The 17,615-nt window shown below is 37.0% G+C and overlaps 1 protein-coding gene across 2 annotated transcripts in view; it reads left to right on the top strand.

Moving 5' to 3' along the window:
* Nucleotides 1–17,615, top strand: part of LOC126371256 (organic cation transporter protein-like) — a 328,816-nt gene that overhangs the window by 89,380 nt on the left and 221,821 nt on the right. The gene's annotated exons all lie outside the window — the stretch shown is intronic.

Here is a 17,615-nt window from a genome sequence, read left to right as displayed (position 1 = left end):
GCTCTTGCTCTTGGTGGACAAAACTTTGTTATAGTTTAGTTTTACAGCTATAAACATAGTTCCATCTTCCAATGAGGGATTTTCCTGGCCACATTCCCCAAAATGTTTATAGATGGCGCTGTCCAATAATAACCAATTTTCTCATTGCTCGGGTACATAACTATTCAAAAATATAATGGTAAATTTTTGCATGATATTAAGGATCAGATTTGTCCATAATTATGTTGCTATCTATATTGCTTTCCTTTATTTTGATGGGAATAATAATGGGTGCGGAAGGCGATTGGGGCAACCACCGTTCTACACGCCCTATCTATGGAGTAATGGCGATTACTCCACTGACAGGAGCCCAGCTCTTAAATAGAGAGAATAATGGGTGGAAGATGTATTGTGTCTGGGTGTAATTACAAAGGTCATCATTTATACACACTCACACACATACTCACATGTACAGACACATAAAACCTCATACACATTCACCACATAATTAGCTTATATTTTATTTTTTATTATTTTTTTTTCTTCTTTTCTATTTTATTTTTCTTGTATAAAATGTTCTTTCTCGTATAAAGTATTAGCTCGCTGTATATTATTTATTCCGTAATGTCCGAAGGTTGGGGCCTGGTGATCTGTAACACAGGCCTACGCCTATCACAGACACCAGTCTCTCGCCTGCTTTATTAACCTGTACCCGTATTCTTTGGATATTGTACTCAAGTTCTAAGCTAGTGAGAGAAATAAACATTATTTTTATTTATTTATTATTATTATACCCAAAAACAAAAATAAAAGATGCATTGTCTATGAAATTAAAAGGTTAAACGAAGGCAACAGTATACAGCGCCATCTATCGTTTTTTTTTTTGAATAGATCTGGAAAGTCTCTCGTTACTATTGATATAAGAGAGAGATAGAGCTAGTTTTAGAATAACTAAATTAAAATAAAGTTTTTGTCCACCAGAATCAGCACTAGTGTAATTGTAATATTAAAACAATGTTGAGCATTGAACCGCCAAATGAAGTAGTGTGTACATTATTAAGTAATTTGATTAGAAACCAGGGCCTAGTCGGGCACTAATTTAATATACAATATACTGTAAATGTCAGTAGTTTTAGGAATGTAGGACCAAAATAAAATATATTTACTCAAATAATATTTGCTAGATGTCTACATTATTATTATTACGTAAGTTATTTCAAGTATAAAGCTAATATATTTCTCTGTTTATTATCTTTATTCTATTAAACATATTATATTGTTATCACTCCAGACATAATTTAACCATTTAACTCAAAAAATATTGAAAGCCACTAACAAGCAAATGAATACACTCATTTCTAACTCGTGCGCAGCGCCGCCGTAAGGCAGCACTGGCAGGGTCGCCATGCACTGTGGGACGCCGGAGTTGTGGAGTTAAATAAGAGACGTGTGACTTCTAAGACGATCGTTTAATGGCTGTCGTTGGATATGACATTATAACACAGATATGTATATAACATAGGTGTGGAGGTACACACTACACTATACATAAAATACTATTTTTCGAAAATAACAATTTACAAAATTACCCAATCAATACGACCATTTTAATAAGAGGTATCTTGTTTGAGTCTTATGTATCTCAATTAAAAAGTAAATAGTTTAGAAATCATAATGAAAGAGAAACAATTTATATTCTTCAAATACTTAAATAATGGCCCTGATTCTTGCAGACACATCCTAATTTTATCTTAAGTTATATCTGTCATTTTCTTACCCGCCGAAAAAGAAAAGGACGGATGATTGACAGCTCTTAATTTTAAAATGAATGGATGAATGAATAACCTGGGCAACTCGCAATATGCAACCCGTGGAAGGGCGCTGTCAACTTATTTCAAAAAAAGTTAAACTTGACGTGAGTTCCAAAAATTTTTACCGACTTCAAAAAAGGAGGAGGTTCTCAATTCGTCTGTATGTATTTTATTATATATTTTATTATTAGTAAGAAAATGACAGGTATAATTTAAAATAAAATTAGATGGTGGAGACTGGAGTCAGCAACAATATGAATGTTAATAATAATAGACTTGTTAACTAGAATCTTTCTATTACGTCTTCTATTTATAAGTGTTGATAGAGAAATGAATCATGATGATGTCGGGTATTGAATGGAAATTACAAAATAAGTTTACTATATTTCCAATGGGCCTACTCATACGTAGATCAATAGCAAGATGAACTGAGTATCCACGCTTCATCGAGCTCACCATCAAATCAAAAGTCGCGATCTTTAAGAATGAAAGTAGTTTCATATATTAATATATGAAAATATAACGGTCCTAATACATGGAATGTTATCAAATATTTTCATTTTTGTTTCATTAAAAAAATTCCAAGTAAAATTGGATGGCGCAAAAAATGCAACGAAAACATGAATTTGGAAAAGTAATTGGTCGAAAATACCAAACGAAATTGTCGAAGTTTGCCAATACTTAGTAATAAAACAAACGAATTTTAGTAAGGCGGCCTAGTTATAGATATTTAGGGCCTGAAATTATATTGTAATTAGTACATAAATGTATTTATTCAAGTTTAATAATGGTAATTGTTAAAAGCATGAAATAAGCACCTAAAGAAAACTAACAATATAGTCTACTGTTTTTTTTTTGATGTGACAAAATTGTAGGTAAGTATGCGTCAGATGGCCGGACAAATGGGAGGTGCTGAGGGCTCTCACCTGGTATTTCTCAATAGATAACTAACAGGGGTGTTAAAATGGCCACATCGAAGCAATTCATCTAAGAAATCAATGCGCATATAAAAGTAAGTGCGCAATGCAAACAAATGTCAAATAGCAATATTGCTTTCTTAGATGAATTGCTTCGATGTGGCCATTTTAACCCCCCTGTTCTTTTGTTAAGTTATTAATTATGACATTGTTTGATATTTACGCGGTTATTATTCACATTTAAAACATAGGTATAATACCAGCGTTGAAATATCGGAAGTCTCATATCCTTGATTTTAACGCGGTAAGAACCCGGAATTATATGTTTTAATGATTAATTCTGTAGAAAATTGACATTAATAAAAGTAACTTAAGAAATAGTCAATTCTTGTTGTCAAATTAACGAAATAAATGCACAACGTTGTTTAAGATGTTTATGTAGTGATGTTATCTATCATGTTATGCAATGATGTAGAAAATAAATCCCTAGTTGATCCATAGATAATTCATCACGCTCAAGTGTACCGTTAGATAATTAGACATTATAATTTTGTAAAAATCTGAACGTATTCTAGGTGATGTTACTTAGTTATCGTTATTCTTTTGGCATGTCAAAAAAGCGTTTTTGAAATGCGTTAAAATAAATCGCAAAAAATAAAATTGACTCTTCAATAGTTAGGGTCGATGGGAGTGTGCCAAAATATAGAGGGTAGGTATTAAGACGAAAATCTTAAAAAATGTTCTTTTTATTTTTAACTCTTACCGCTTTATTACAAAAACACTAAAGATACCATGTTTAAAAATAGTCCGCGCCACAAAAGAAGTACATACAAACATAAACTCACGCCTATTTCCCACCGGAGTAATCAGACTACTATGGAATTCCTCGATCCTGACATACTTCCCCTAGCTCCCTCCACATTCATCGTTTCATACACGCACGCCGGTTCAGAGTAGAAAAACCACAAAAGAAGTGCACGGAATTAAAGGGAACTATTTGGCAAGTCATAATATTTCTATGCAAAATCTGCGGTACTACCGCCGCGGCCGCGGGACTTCTTTCGTAGCCCGGACTATATTTTAAACCTGGTATTGATGCTAATTCCTGCAGACGTCATCTCATATTATTTTAAGTAATACCTGTCATTTTCTTATCCGTTGAAAAAGAAAGGGACGGGTAATCGACATGCATAAAATTTATGGAACACACGCCAATTTTAAGCAGAAATCTAAAACAACAGTCTAAAAATTTTTAGATCGGCCAATAACCCGACAGAGTTAAGTAGACAGCACGTCAAACGATTTACATACCAGCGAGATGCCTATTTCATTCGCCCGGGTTATTCATTCGTTTTAAAATTAACTTGTTGACTGATGACAAGAAAATGACGGATATAACTTAAAATAAAATTAGGCGGTGTCCGCAGGAATCGGGGCCAATATCTTTATTTGTTTTACAATAAAGCAACTAAGGTTTAAATTCTATACTTACTACATGTTTAGTACTACTTAGGAATTCGTTATGGCTATGGAGAAGTGACGCAAGCAACATAACATAGTTATTAGGTTCCCATGTTTTTATATTAACATATTTATTATTATGTTTTAAAGTTTTTAATTATGTACAGTCAAGAGCAATATAATGTACCCACTTTAGGACTCTGTCTCACTAACATATTTGACATTTAGTGAGACTTACAGTTCAATTTGTCAAAAAAGTTAATGTGACATGGTACCAAAGTGTATACAACTATACACGTTAATGCTCGTGACTGTATATGCGTGTTAAGTACACATTGATGCATGAAATAACATTATGTGACTACTTGTATGTAATATGTCATGGTCCGGTTTAATTTTAAGTCGATGTTATTTTGTTATGCTTTTGTTGTAAAAATAAACGATTGTGTATCAATTTAGTTGTTTCATTGATCGTAAGATGTATTTTTATACTAGTGACATGAAGTAAAATAATACACTGGCAACATCTTTAGGTTATATAAGACATGAATCCATTTTATTAAGACTATATATTATGAGTCTACATCCTCGCTCTACAGTCATGAGTCATGCATGAATAATTAATTAATAAAAAAATAAAAATATTTGAATATACATTGTTTTAAGTTTACGCGGTTATTATCATAATTAAAGCACATAATAACGGGTTCTTACCGCGTTTAAAGTCTCATATCCCCATTTAAACGCGGTAAGAACCCGTTATTATGTGCTTTAATATTTGAATATATTTTTATATTAAAATATCTAACCTAACCTAACCAAACAAGGGATCACAATGTGATGTCCCCAACAGGTTTCGAACTCGAAACCTCCGGATCGTGAGCCCAACCACTGAACCACGGAAGCCGTTAATGTGACCTCATATAGGCACTGATCAACCTGACTGGAAGGCGCGGTATTTTTAAAGTTAACCATTTACTTACTACATAATTATTAAAGAGAATGTGAACGTTGTGTCTTATAGGGAAGTCAAAGAATTGGCGTTTGATAAACAATGGAGAATGCTATAGACAAGAGCGTGTCTCTTAAATGAACGATGATTTATTCGATGAAACATTATGGTAGAATATAGATAGCGGTCACATTAATTTAGCTGCGTCTCCTAAACAGGAAAGTGTCCTTCATATTATTATCCTTAAATAGGTAACCTTCCCTACCTATTTCTGGACAGCCTTGAAGGCAAAAAATAAATCCTCAGGTCTTTGATCAAGCTTAATCCCTGTGGTAATTGTCGACATTTACAAGACGTGACGGTATTTTTCCTTTCCGTCCAGGGATCACTTTCTTTGATAAGTTTTCCTCGTGGGGTGGCCGGATAAATACATATTCCTTTGGATCTCACTTCGTTTGCAATGTTAACTTACCTCCCCTATCGGCAAAATAACGAATTCATGACATTATACAGACTTACCAAGAGATAAACGCCAAAAAGTGCAAATTCGACAAAGTAAATTGAATTGTAAAAACAAACAACGCTTTATGAGGACACGGCAAAGCACTCTAACGTTATTATCCCTAGACATCAAGTCACATTAAATTCTTTATTCATTTTATTTCTGCGGGGTCGCGAGCGGAATTCTTGGTACGTCTTTGATCAAGGAGAAAAGTATAAAAAACATGGACGAAAATGCACTTCAACTGTCTTCATAAAAGGGGAAAAATATAATTTATTCACGAGATAATTTCCTCCTCCCTTTTAAAGGACAGGCTCGTTTGAAGAAGGGTGGGTAGATGAATGTTTGCGTAGTCTATCTAGGCTGGCTCTCGAGGGAAGGCTGTCCTGTCTTCTTCAAACTTATTTTGTGCTCTAGTATGTATTAGATAGGTAGGTACCTACTCTTAGATAAAGGTTCTAACTATCTCTTTTCTTTTTTCCTATTTCGTTATAAATTTGTCTTGATAGTTAAAATAATGATTGGACACTTGATAAGAGCCGCCGATTTTATTAAAAACATCATAGAAAGGAAGCTACAAGGAAAGAGAGGAAGGGAAAATCCAAGAAGAGCTTACATAGAACAGATTAAAGAGAAGGCGAACGTCGTGTCTTATAAGGAAGTTAAGGAATGGGCCTTTGATAGACAAGAAAGGAGAATGCTACACCGACAAGAGCGTGGCTCTTATATTAGTGGATGTGTTAAAATAATATGTCAGTAGGTAAGTAGGTTCCTTGGACGTTACGGAATAAAAGAAAGATGTTAGAAGGGTGAAGGGCGCGCTATGCCATACAAGTATGAGCAAATAGCTCATGCTTCAACTTTGGACTCCAGTCGCCCGGAAATTTAACGAAATTAGAATACACCTAATCATTAACGAACAAACGGTCGAAACGTTAAATCCAATTATCTAAGTTTAATTACTAATCAGGGAACCATAGGTCGGATAGCTTTGTCCGGCACGTAACTAAAGCGTTTAAAACCTTTGACATCAAATTCCATTTGATTTAATATCCTTTGGTCGGCTATCAGTCCTGTAGTCAGGGCGACCGATTTCGTCTTTTGATCCATTACCCTTCACAAAAACCGAATAAGATTATCCTATAAAAGGGCTAATCGTAAATTGTGCAAATGTGGTTTCCAAAGGCTGGTCACCCCACGGGCGTAGCTCAAGTTTGTTTAACACATCGTTTTTGAATTTGAATTTGAGTTATCTATGTGTAAAAAAATATTATCTTCAAAGCCTAGTTGGTAGAACGATTGCGTCTCACTTTGAGGTCGCAGCTTCGAATCCAGCACCGGCCTAAACCAATGATTGTCGAATTTGTTTTCGAATTTCTGTTTGGATCATAAATGAAACACGTGTGTGGTGAAGGAAAACATCATGAGGAACTAACATTTCCGAGAAATGCATTTTCGGAGGTGTGTGACCCTTCGTGGGTTAGAAGGTTAGACAGGCAGTCGCTTCTTCAGGTTAGGTAAGCGGACCCAGTGAAATACGGGATAATTCTAGTTTACCTATTTACTATTTTTTGTTTCATTTGTTAACACCACCCACCAGCCACTAACCCACATGAACGTCGTGATGGAGTATGTTCTTTTTCCCTAGCTATTCAGGTTGTCAGAAGTAGCAGTACTTTTAGTTAGATGAGGCGTTCGTTACGTAAAAAATGACGATTCAAAATGTGGATGTAGAGCTCGAATAACAGATTACTCAATAAGTATTAAATACAAACTTATTTATGGATTTGGCTATTTTGATCATCCCCAACGTGTGGGAGGTTACAAATCTCTGCTTCACTAGACGAATGTGCTAATAACGACAGCTAGATATGGACGCGGGGGTTAGATTTAAATTAAAATCCGCCCCTTTGAAGAAATAGCGAAGGGCATTTAATTGTGATCCGTTCGGAATATCGGCTGCGACAGGGCCGCTTCTAAGCCTCAAGATGCTTATTTAAGAGCGCTATTTTTTAAAAAGATTGTCTTATATTTTACCTTCAATAGGGTATGTAATTTCTTTGTATTTAACGCCTAAAATGATTTCAGCATTATCAAATACTTACAAATCACATCAAAAGTAAATATTTGATGCCGAGTCAAGTGGAGAAAGTCGAAAGATCTTAGAATACAGAGTGAAACGTTTAATGAGAAGTTATCAAACGTTTTACGTAGAGTGAAAAGATAACATTTAGCAATAATGAGTTCTAAAGTTACGTTAAGTTTAGGTAAATTTTTCACACGTTATTCCTATCACTCTTGGGCTATGGGGACCCTAGGTCCGTGCCCCAATAATACTGAGCGGGTTGCGTATAATTGGCAAATTTTATACCCAAATGCCTTTTGTCGTCTGTTATTGAGTTACTCGAGCGATTCTTTGCTACGGAAAATTGCTCGAATTAATGAAAAATTGAATTTAGATGAAAGCGACTTCGGAAAAGTATCTAAGTATAAGAAACCTACTTATTGCGTTTTTAAGCTACAACATTTTCTAGCCTTTTGAAGCATAGACAATTTGGAACGTCTATCATTATGAAATTCCACCGTTTTCTTTGTGTAATAAGTACTTATTTATAAGATGTGTTACTGTGATCCTATGACTAATATTAAGAGGAACGTGGGGATTTCAAGTGTGAACTAATTATAGATAATTTGCCTTGGTAAATATTTTCGTAAATATGTTTTGGAACTGTTTCGCATATTTACCTCTTAAAAATCAGCTTTAAAGCTGTTTATTACTCCATTTTCTGGCATTTTTAATTTACATGAGCGATGGTCGGCTAATTTTCGGAGGTATGTGACAAAATCTGTATTAGGCTGGTTTTCCCTTCGCGGGTTAGAAGGTCAGACAGGCAGTCGCTTTTGTAAAAAACCGGACCTGTCAAATCTTCAGGTTGGGTAAGTGGACCTTGTGAAATACGGGATAATGCTAGGGAGATGATGTGTAAAAATGCGGGTACAAGTAGGCGGGTAGAAGTTATTTTTAATTTATTGCGGCTCTGGTTACTTGATCATTTTCCGAAAAGTGGGCTTTGTTAACAAAAGTGACATTCGAATGTGATTTTTCAAAAGGGCGCATACAAATTTTTCGCTATAAGGTGACGTTACTTACAACATGTTATATTCATGCTGTCTTACGGTTCTGCTCACCCTCACAGTATACAGGTTTTATTCGTGTCTGTGATTACAATATGCTGTCACTACTAAATGATGACATTACTTAGTGTTGTCACAATTAAATGCTGTCACTAGTAAATGCTGTCACTACTAAATGCTGTCACTACTAAATGCTGTCACTACTAAATGCTGTCACTACTAAATGCTGTCACTACTAAATGCTGTCACTACTAAATGCTAAATGAAACGTTTGTGTAGTTTTAAACGTTAATTCGAAACTTCGCACAGCGCGCTGCCCGTTGAATCGGATCGCCATAATCCCGTATACGAAACGAAAATGCGAATTGCACAGTGACAAGATTTCCATCCGTTGACGACTCATGATGACGTCACACGGATTGCTGGATTCCAATTTGCCTATTCATCGTAGCCTGACATAGCTCTGGTAAAGGAACATAGACAGGTACGGAATGTAATTGCATGACTTAGGTCTTTTTGTGGTACCAAACGCAATCGGACGGTGTTTGAGTTCCAAATGACGGTTTAATGTCGGTTTATTGGATAGATTGATAGTCGATTAATGTACTGGACGGCCGCCGTGGTCCAGCGGTTGAGCGTTGGGCTCACGATCCGGAGGTCCCGGGTTCGAATCCCGGTGGGGACATATCACAAAAATCTGATGGCTGATGACCTGATTGTCCAAAAAGTAAGATGACCCGTGCTTCGGAAGGCACGTTAAGCCGTTAGTCCCGGTTACTACTTACTGATGTAGGTAAGTAGTCGTTACATGAGCCCTGTCAGGGGCCTTTGGCGGCTCAACAATAACCCTGACACCAGAGTTGTTGAGGTTGGTAATTCACATCACAACCCACACGATAGGAGGAGGAAGAGGAATGTACAAGTTTTGATCTGTTGCGACTTGGGGTTATAAATGGATTCTCTTGTCATACAGAAATGAAGCTGAAGCAGCAAGAGGGAAACCACTGCTCTATTTTTTCACAAGAGATGAAACTAAGAAATGAAACAGCCCTGTACCGAGATGCATATCCACGTAAATTGAGAAAGGTTGATTCTAACAATGACATAATTAAATAATACACAACATAGCATCCCTGAAGGGTAGGCAGAGGTGTATGGTACATATGCCACTGCTTGCCAGCAAACATTGGTGCTAATTCCTGTAAACACCATCTAATTTTATTTTAAGTTACATCTGTCATTTTCTTATCCGCCGAAAAGGAAAGGGACGGGTAATCGACAAGCATAAAATATATGGAACACACGTCAATTTTAAGCACAAATCTAAAAAAATGGTCTAAAAGTTTTACATTGGCCAATAACCCGACAGAATTATGTTGACAGCACACGTCAAACGGTTTGCATACCAGTGAGATAGCTTTTTGATTCGCCCGGGCTAGTCATTCATTTACACTCATTCTTCCTTAAATTAAGAGCTGTCAATCATCCGTCCCTTTCCTTTTCTGCGGATAAGAAAATGACAGGTTTAACTTAAAGTAAAATTAGGATGTGTCTGCAGGAATCGGGGCCAATATCTACTAATAACTATTAGGTGAGAGTGGATTTTTCAGTAGCTAAGTTTTCCTTGCAATTTATTTTTCCCCTGCTGTATGGATTGTGACAATTTAAAGTGTAACTGTGCTATCTACTGAATAAAGATATTTTTTAATTGATTTTGATGTGTCAATAGTCAGGATTGCGCCTATTACCTATTCTTAGGATAAAGTGTTCAAAAGGAGATGGAAAACGGTGGGCCAAAATGCCTAATAAGTTGGTCTAATACAAATGCTTGGATTCATTATCATTAGCCCCTACCGGGACTCGATCCTGGGATCTCAGAGATGGCGACGCCTTGAAAATAGTGTGCAAGCCACCACCGAGGTCGTCAAAGGTTCGAACAATTAAGAACTTCTTTTGCATTTCAGGAATCAACAGATAGTTAAATATTGCGACATAACCTCACTTTTGCTAAACCTCCATTATCTCAGCTCCCAGATTGACAAAAGTTACAGAATTTTCAGTGTGTGACTGATAATAAATTCACACCGTTTTCATCTCATTACATCTTGGCCCAGGAATGTAAGAAATTGTACTAATTGTACTATTCCTAAATAATGTCAAAGCCTCAATCATCTTAAAATAATATTATGCAAAATTTAGGTAGTTACTTTAGACATTTTATTTTATAAGTAATTAATTTTCTGTCTAAACAAACCTTGGAATTGTAACTCAAAATACTAATTAGACACAAGTTGCAAATTAATTTTGTCCGCGTAATCTAACAAATTGCAATTAGGATAATCCTAGTTAGGTCTGGGATTAGCCTAATTACCTGATATCTAGACCTTTCTGTGTAACACAGCTTATGTTAATTTATGGCTTGTGCTAATGTTGCTTTTATATGCGTGGTCTGGACAGAAAACGGCACCGCTTACGTAGCATAAATATACGGTATTTTTATCTTCTATTATAGAATAGAGTATTTATGATGATGATGAAAATGTAGAAACACTCCGCACTCCGCTTTTCGTCGATCCGGTCAAGTTAATGTCATTTGCGGGAAATATTATTATTTATGAAAAGAAAATAAAAAGAAGTTTTTCATTGTTTTCGTGTATAATCTATTCACCTCGACAGATATTGCCGTCACATGCACGCTAGACAAAATAAAACAGAGTTTATTAAGATTCTTCTTCTTATAGAGTGGGTTATGAAATGCGATACCAGCCTCATCAACCCTGGTGTTAGGTAATATTGAGCCGCCAAAGGTGACATGGCTCATGTAACAATTACTCACTTACATCAGTAAATAGTAACCGGGACCAACGGCTTAAAGTGCCTTCCGAAGCACGGAGCACTTTCTACTTTCGGACAATCAGGTGATCAGCCTGTGATGTCCTAACCAAACTAGGGATCACAAAGAAAGTGTGATAATTATGTCCCCACCGGGATTCGAACCCGGGGCTATTACTATGTTCAGCGCCGTTGGGCTCGTGATCCGGAACTACTAACTACTGTAATGTAAGTCATTAACGCGTTAAAGAAGTGATAAAGAAGAAAACACTTGAATTGAATCTACTCACCAAGCATAGCAGTGCAAATTCTTCCACCCCAAAAAGTTGCGTTGCTAAATTTTTATTAGGGGAGCAACAAACTATCCCGTTGATACAAAAACCGATCTGTAGACCTTTTCGCTCCCTCGGGTGCGCTTAACCTATTTTCATTTTGTTCGCCTTTTATTCCCTCAAAGCTGGGAGGTTTTCAATTTACGGTTCCTGTACATAACTCTTAAGGTTCGATTCACTTGGGTGTTGGTAATTACTGCCATTGACTGGTTGATTGACACGTTGTAAATGCACATTTTGTGTGTTGTTTTTGGTGTGCATACTGTTTTTCGGTGGTAAAATTTATTTTATGCTAGCTTTCCGCTCGTGACTTCGTCTATAAGTATTGTGATCATTGTGATGATGTAATTTCTTCTAAACATATTATTCTGACAGGCAGGCGCGTTATTTTAATACTTAATCTTTGAATGACGTCTACAGAAGGGGGAGTGTCTACAGCGAGTTACGCTGTTATCACTGGAGCGTTCTCCATTCTTCTCTCATCATCATCATCATCAGCCCTTTAACGTCCCCACTGCTGGGGCACGGGCCTTCCCTATGGATGGATAGGGAGATCGGGCCTTAAACCATCACGCGGGCCCAGTGCGGATTGATGGTTATTAACGACTGCTAATGCAGCCGGGACCAACGGCTTAACGTGCCTTCCGAAGCACGGAGGAGCTCGAGATAAAAACTTTTTTTTTATGTGGCCTTTGCGAAAGTTGCTTTACTTCAACAATCGCAGACCGAGCGCGTTGACCGCTGCGCCACCGAGCTCCTCCATTCTTCTCTATGAAGGGCTAATTCGTTGATTTCCTTATGATACAGGGCCTTCGCCTTCTTTTTAATTTGTTCCATGTAAGCTCTTCTTGGTCATCCTTTTTCTCTTTCCTTTTTTCTTCCCTTCTTTGATGTTTTTAATAAGTTCGTGCTTATTAAGTGTCCAACCATCTTGCCTCTTCAAAGACTCTTAAGACACGACCTTCGCCTTCTTTTTAATTTATTCCATGTGAGCTCTTCTTGGTTATCCCCTTCGTCTTTCCTTCTTTCTTCTCTTCTTTGATGTTTTTAATAAATTCGTGCTTATTAAGTGTCCAGTTATCTTGCCTCTTCTGTCCTCAATAACTCTCAATATTTGTCTTCTGTCCCTTACTGTGTTAATAAAAAAGCGGAAATTAAATACTTTAGCTCATTTTTCTAACACGTACTGACATTATTGTGTTCATCAATTTATAACTACGTACTTAATTATATTGACGGAACGAATTGCGGTACTTTATTATGTCAAACTGGCCAACATACCATGCCGGTACTATGTTTTTTTCAAACCTTTAATATGCCTAATAACCTATTCTTTTAGTGATCGAAGTAGTCAAAGTAATGTATCGCCGTCGTAGAAATTTCGCCATTTAGAAATTGTAGGTAGTTTTAAACCCAACATATACATAACTATAGCTTAAAAATGGCAGCGGGTGTAATGTCGACCGTTTCGTTTCTGCGATTATGCGGGCTGAGTAAGATTGATGAGTCAGACCGACCGGCGGCTTAGCCCACAAAATCCTTAGATTATGAGCGAATAAATAGCAATTCATGCTTGTCTTTCCTACACTTACGAATATTCTGTATTATATTAAAGGGTCCTTTAAAGGAAACTGTCCAGAGTGGCATGTTTTGGATAAGTGCGTAATCCACGCGTCTGCTTCAAAAGATTACAGTAAAGGTCTGAAGTGCCCACATAGTCCGTACTTATATGGAATTAATGTAAACGATTTAGAAAAGCTACAGTGACAGTGAAAAATTAGTGGGATTGACATGTCTTAAAACGAATAAAAGATAAACTACCTACTTCTGTCTTCTGTTGTATATGTGAGTATTGATATCACGTGGTTTTCAGGATTTGTGCCCGGTTGATTTTTTACCTTTGATGGGTTTACTCTTGGCCTCAGACTTGCCCGAAGGCATTGACGAGGCCTAAGATGGAGCTCGCTCGCCCAGAAGGTGCCTGTTCACTCTGGACTTGAAAGCACCCGGGTTATATGCATTCGGAAATACAGAAGACGGCAAAGAATTCCACTCCCTGATGGCCATAGGCTCGCCCCCTATTACGTGGGGTTACAGATAGCTGGCGACGAGTGGGTGATAATGTACGTATATAATAATGTCTATATATAATATGTACATTATCAACATTATTATTATCATATTATACAGGGTGTTAGTAGTTAGACATCGTAACAAAAACTTTGAGGGGTGATTGAGGCCATGATTCTGAGATGATATCAAGTGGAATTTTCCGTCGCCAAAAGTATGGAACTGAAAATAATTAAAAAAAACACAAAAATTTTCATGAATATTCAGACTGAAAATTCCACTTGATATCAACTCAGAATCATGGTCTGAATCATCCCCCTGAGTATTCGTTACGATGTCACTAACACCCTGTATACTATACACCTCTGCCTACCCTTTCGGATGCTATATTGTGTTATGTTGTCACTTCTGTGTTATAAATCTGAGTGCGGTTACGTCCTTAACAGCTATCAGGAGGGTTCAAAAGGCCACATCGAAGCAATTCATCTAAAAAACCAATATAGCAATTTAATATTTACGCACATAAAAGTAAGCGCGGAATGTAAACAAATGTCAAATAGTCTAATCTAATCTAGCCTACAATATCCCACTGCTGGGCAAAGGCTTCCCGGATGGGACTGGCCGGAATACGCACAGGACCGCGAAAAATGGAAAGAGGTCAAATAGTAATATTGCTTTTTTAGATGAATCGCTTTCATGTGGCCTTTTTAACCCCCCAGATAGTTATCACAGTTAAGTATCAGCAAGTAAATAAAATATGTGTTTAATCTTGAAAAAAACCTTCAGTTCCGACATGTGCACCATGTGTAGAATCAACAAATGCGCGGGATTACACAGGCCAGCCTAAGCTTTACAAACGCGGCACCAAATCGCTGTTATTTAGGCGCACCCCGGCACCCGCCTCGCTGCCTAAACCGTCCTAATTAAGGAGTGCCCTAACTTTTCTTGACGTCGGAGCCCAACATACGTTCCTGGATAGATTGTTTGGACAGTCGATAGGCACAAACGGATTTGGAAGGATTTACGACGAGTTCGTACGGGCAAGTTCCGTTGATTCACGTTCCAGTAATTTATGCGGCGGAAATGTTTCATTGTTTTTAAGGGCTTCCGCTGGTTGAGACTTGGAAAGTGGTTGTTTTACTTTCATACAAATGTATACCTATATCTATGTTGGTGTCTGTTCTCACTATTGAACCACCAAAGGCCCCTGACATGGCTCAAGTAACGATTACTCACTTACATCAGTAAATAGTAACCGGGACCAACGGCTTAATGCGCCTTCCGACGCACGGATCATCTTACTTTCGGACAATCAGGTGATCAGCCTGTAATGTCCTAACCAAACTAGGGATGACAAAGTGATTTTCGTGATATGTCCCCACCGGGGTTGGACCTCCGGATCGTGAGCCGAACGCTTAAACCACTGAACCACGGAGGCCGTTGAGGCCGTGTTCTCACTGTAGCTCTCTTTTTTACTACGAACTAAGCTTTCGTGCGGAATGATGATGGTAATAACTTGCGTCACCTACAAGCAGTTTTGTGCGTTATTACAGATGGGTTGCAATTGGCAACCAGCTGCAGAATTGTTGCAGTTTTCGTGCGGTTGGCATAACTGCATGGAAATATCGAAACTGCAATCTGACTGTTCAAAGGCTGACTTTCTGCTCACCATTTTGTTCGTGGACTTCGGTTATTGCGCGCGGTACGATATATCCATCCCTTTTTCATCAACTTAGGGCTTTAGGGAATGATATCCGGGAGAAAACTATTCTATGTTCTTTCCTATGTGTCAAACTATCTCGATACGAAATTTCATCTAAATCTGTTTAGCGGTTTAAGGGTGAAAAGCTAACAGACAGACAGAATTACTTTCGCATTTATAATATTAGTAGGGATAACAAACAAGCCCATTCTCTAGGAGTTCTTTTGGTTTGCAGACATATCTAGCTTACGATAAACACAAAAAAAGCAGTTGGGGATAATAAATTCTCCAGTAGGCTTTCCCAAATTGCAGGTTCATAAATATACGTATATTCCTTTTTCTTCTTCTCTTTTGTTTTTCATCTCAAGAATTCTCACTATTTCCACTGAATCGGAGCGGAGATGAGATGTGTATTTTGAGCAATGTGACTGGTAAATTTTTATAAGTCTCTGCGCAGCTCCGCGCAGCTCAGCTTCTGTGGAAACGCACCCTAATTCTACACTCAAACATCTAGATTGTCTTCACTAAAACACTCGTAATTAAAGTAAGCCTTGCTTAAGACGCGAAATCTTATTGACATGACTTAAAGGTTGAACCTTTGACCTTAGAATCACGAGTCAAGCTCTTTACTTACTGCTTTTAATCAGATCTACGGTACGTTTAATTCGTTAATTAAGTTTACTAAGATTCGCGTACAAAAAGCACTCGGCAAGACACGTAACAACACAACGAGTTTTACCCGACTGCGTCACGCAAAAGAGGATAATGTGTTTTATATTGGAGTGATTAAGCTGTCAAAAAATATATCTCAACTTATTTTTTGTCCGCAAAACAGAAATGATTCATGTTTGTCATATACACACAGACTTATGCCTGTGCTCAAATCGGGGCAGGCAGCACTATTTGGGGCCAATAACCTTGAATGTTGTGGTTAATATGGGTGTGACCACGAGATTTTTGAGATTGCAAAATGCCGGTTCGTTATATATATTATTGTCTTCTTCTTGTATTAAATAAAAGTAAACTGTTTGAGATATCATAAATACAGTCGTACTAATATTATAAATGTGAAAATTGTCGATCCAGGAAAACAGTTAAGACAAGAATACACAAATAAATAATAATAAACAAAAAAAAACAATACAAATTCGTAACATAAAATTACTAAATTAATTCACAAAATAAAAATACATGTTTAATAAAAATTTGGACTTATTGCGTTTCGAGATTCAAGATTTGGGAGACACATCCTCGGTAAGACAAAACTCGAAAATGTGAATGAAAACTATTTATCCAGAGTAAAGGTCATAAGAAGACAATCTAACATTGATAATGATGAACCGTATAGTGAAAGGTGGCCCATCGCGCATTCTGCTACGATTAGTTTAAAATCATACCTAGTGTACACTCTAAATTGTTTTATTAACACCAAACTATTCGTGAAACGCAAATTTGAATCACTACACAGTATAAAACAAAGTCGCTTTTTCTGTCCCTATATCCCTATGTATGTACTCTTAAATCTTTAAAACTGCGCAACCGATTTTGTTGCGTTTTTTTTTAATAGATAGAGTGATTCAAGAGGAAGGTTTATATGTGTAATCACATCCATTAAATAGTGGAGAAATACTGTTAATTTTGTAGTTTTTAATGTGATGTCGTAAATAATTTCATTTTTCATTGCATCCGAGCAACGCCGGGGCTGGTCGCTAGTAGTTTGTAAACGATAAACCTATCTCACTGACTCACTGTCTCAACTACTATCAACTTATCTATCTCAAAACTCACTCTCGTTTATACAATGAAAAACCACTGTTGAAGAATGTGCTAATAACGAGATCTACATCCAACCCTAGATTGAGGGGTGAATTTTAATCAAATGCTCCAACATTAATGAGATGAAAGAGGTCCTTTATCGTGAT

The sequence above is a fragment of the Pectinophora gossypiella genome, chromosome 12, assembly GCF_024362695.1.
Source record: "Pectinophora gossypiella chromosome 12, ilPecGoss1.1, whole genome shotgun sequence".
Taxonomy (NCBI): Eukaryota; Metazoa; Arthropoda; class Insecta; order Lepidoptera; family Gelechiidae; genus Pectinophora; species Pectinophora gossypiella.
Note: the sequence above shows the minus strand (reverse complement) of the source record. Positions and strands in the feature narration are given on the sequence as shown.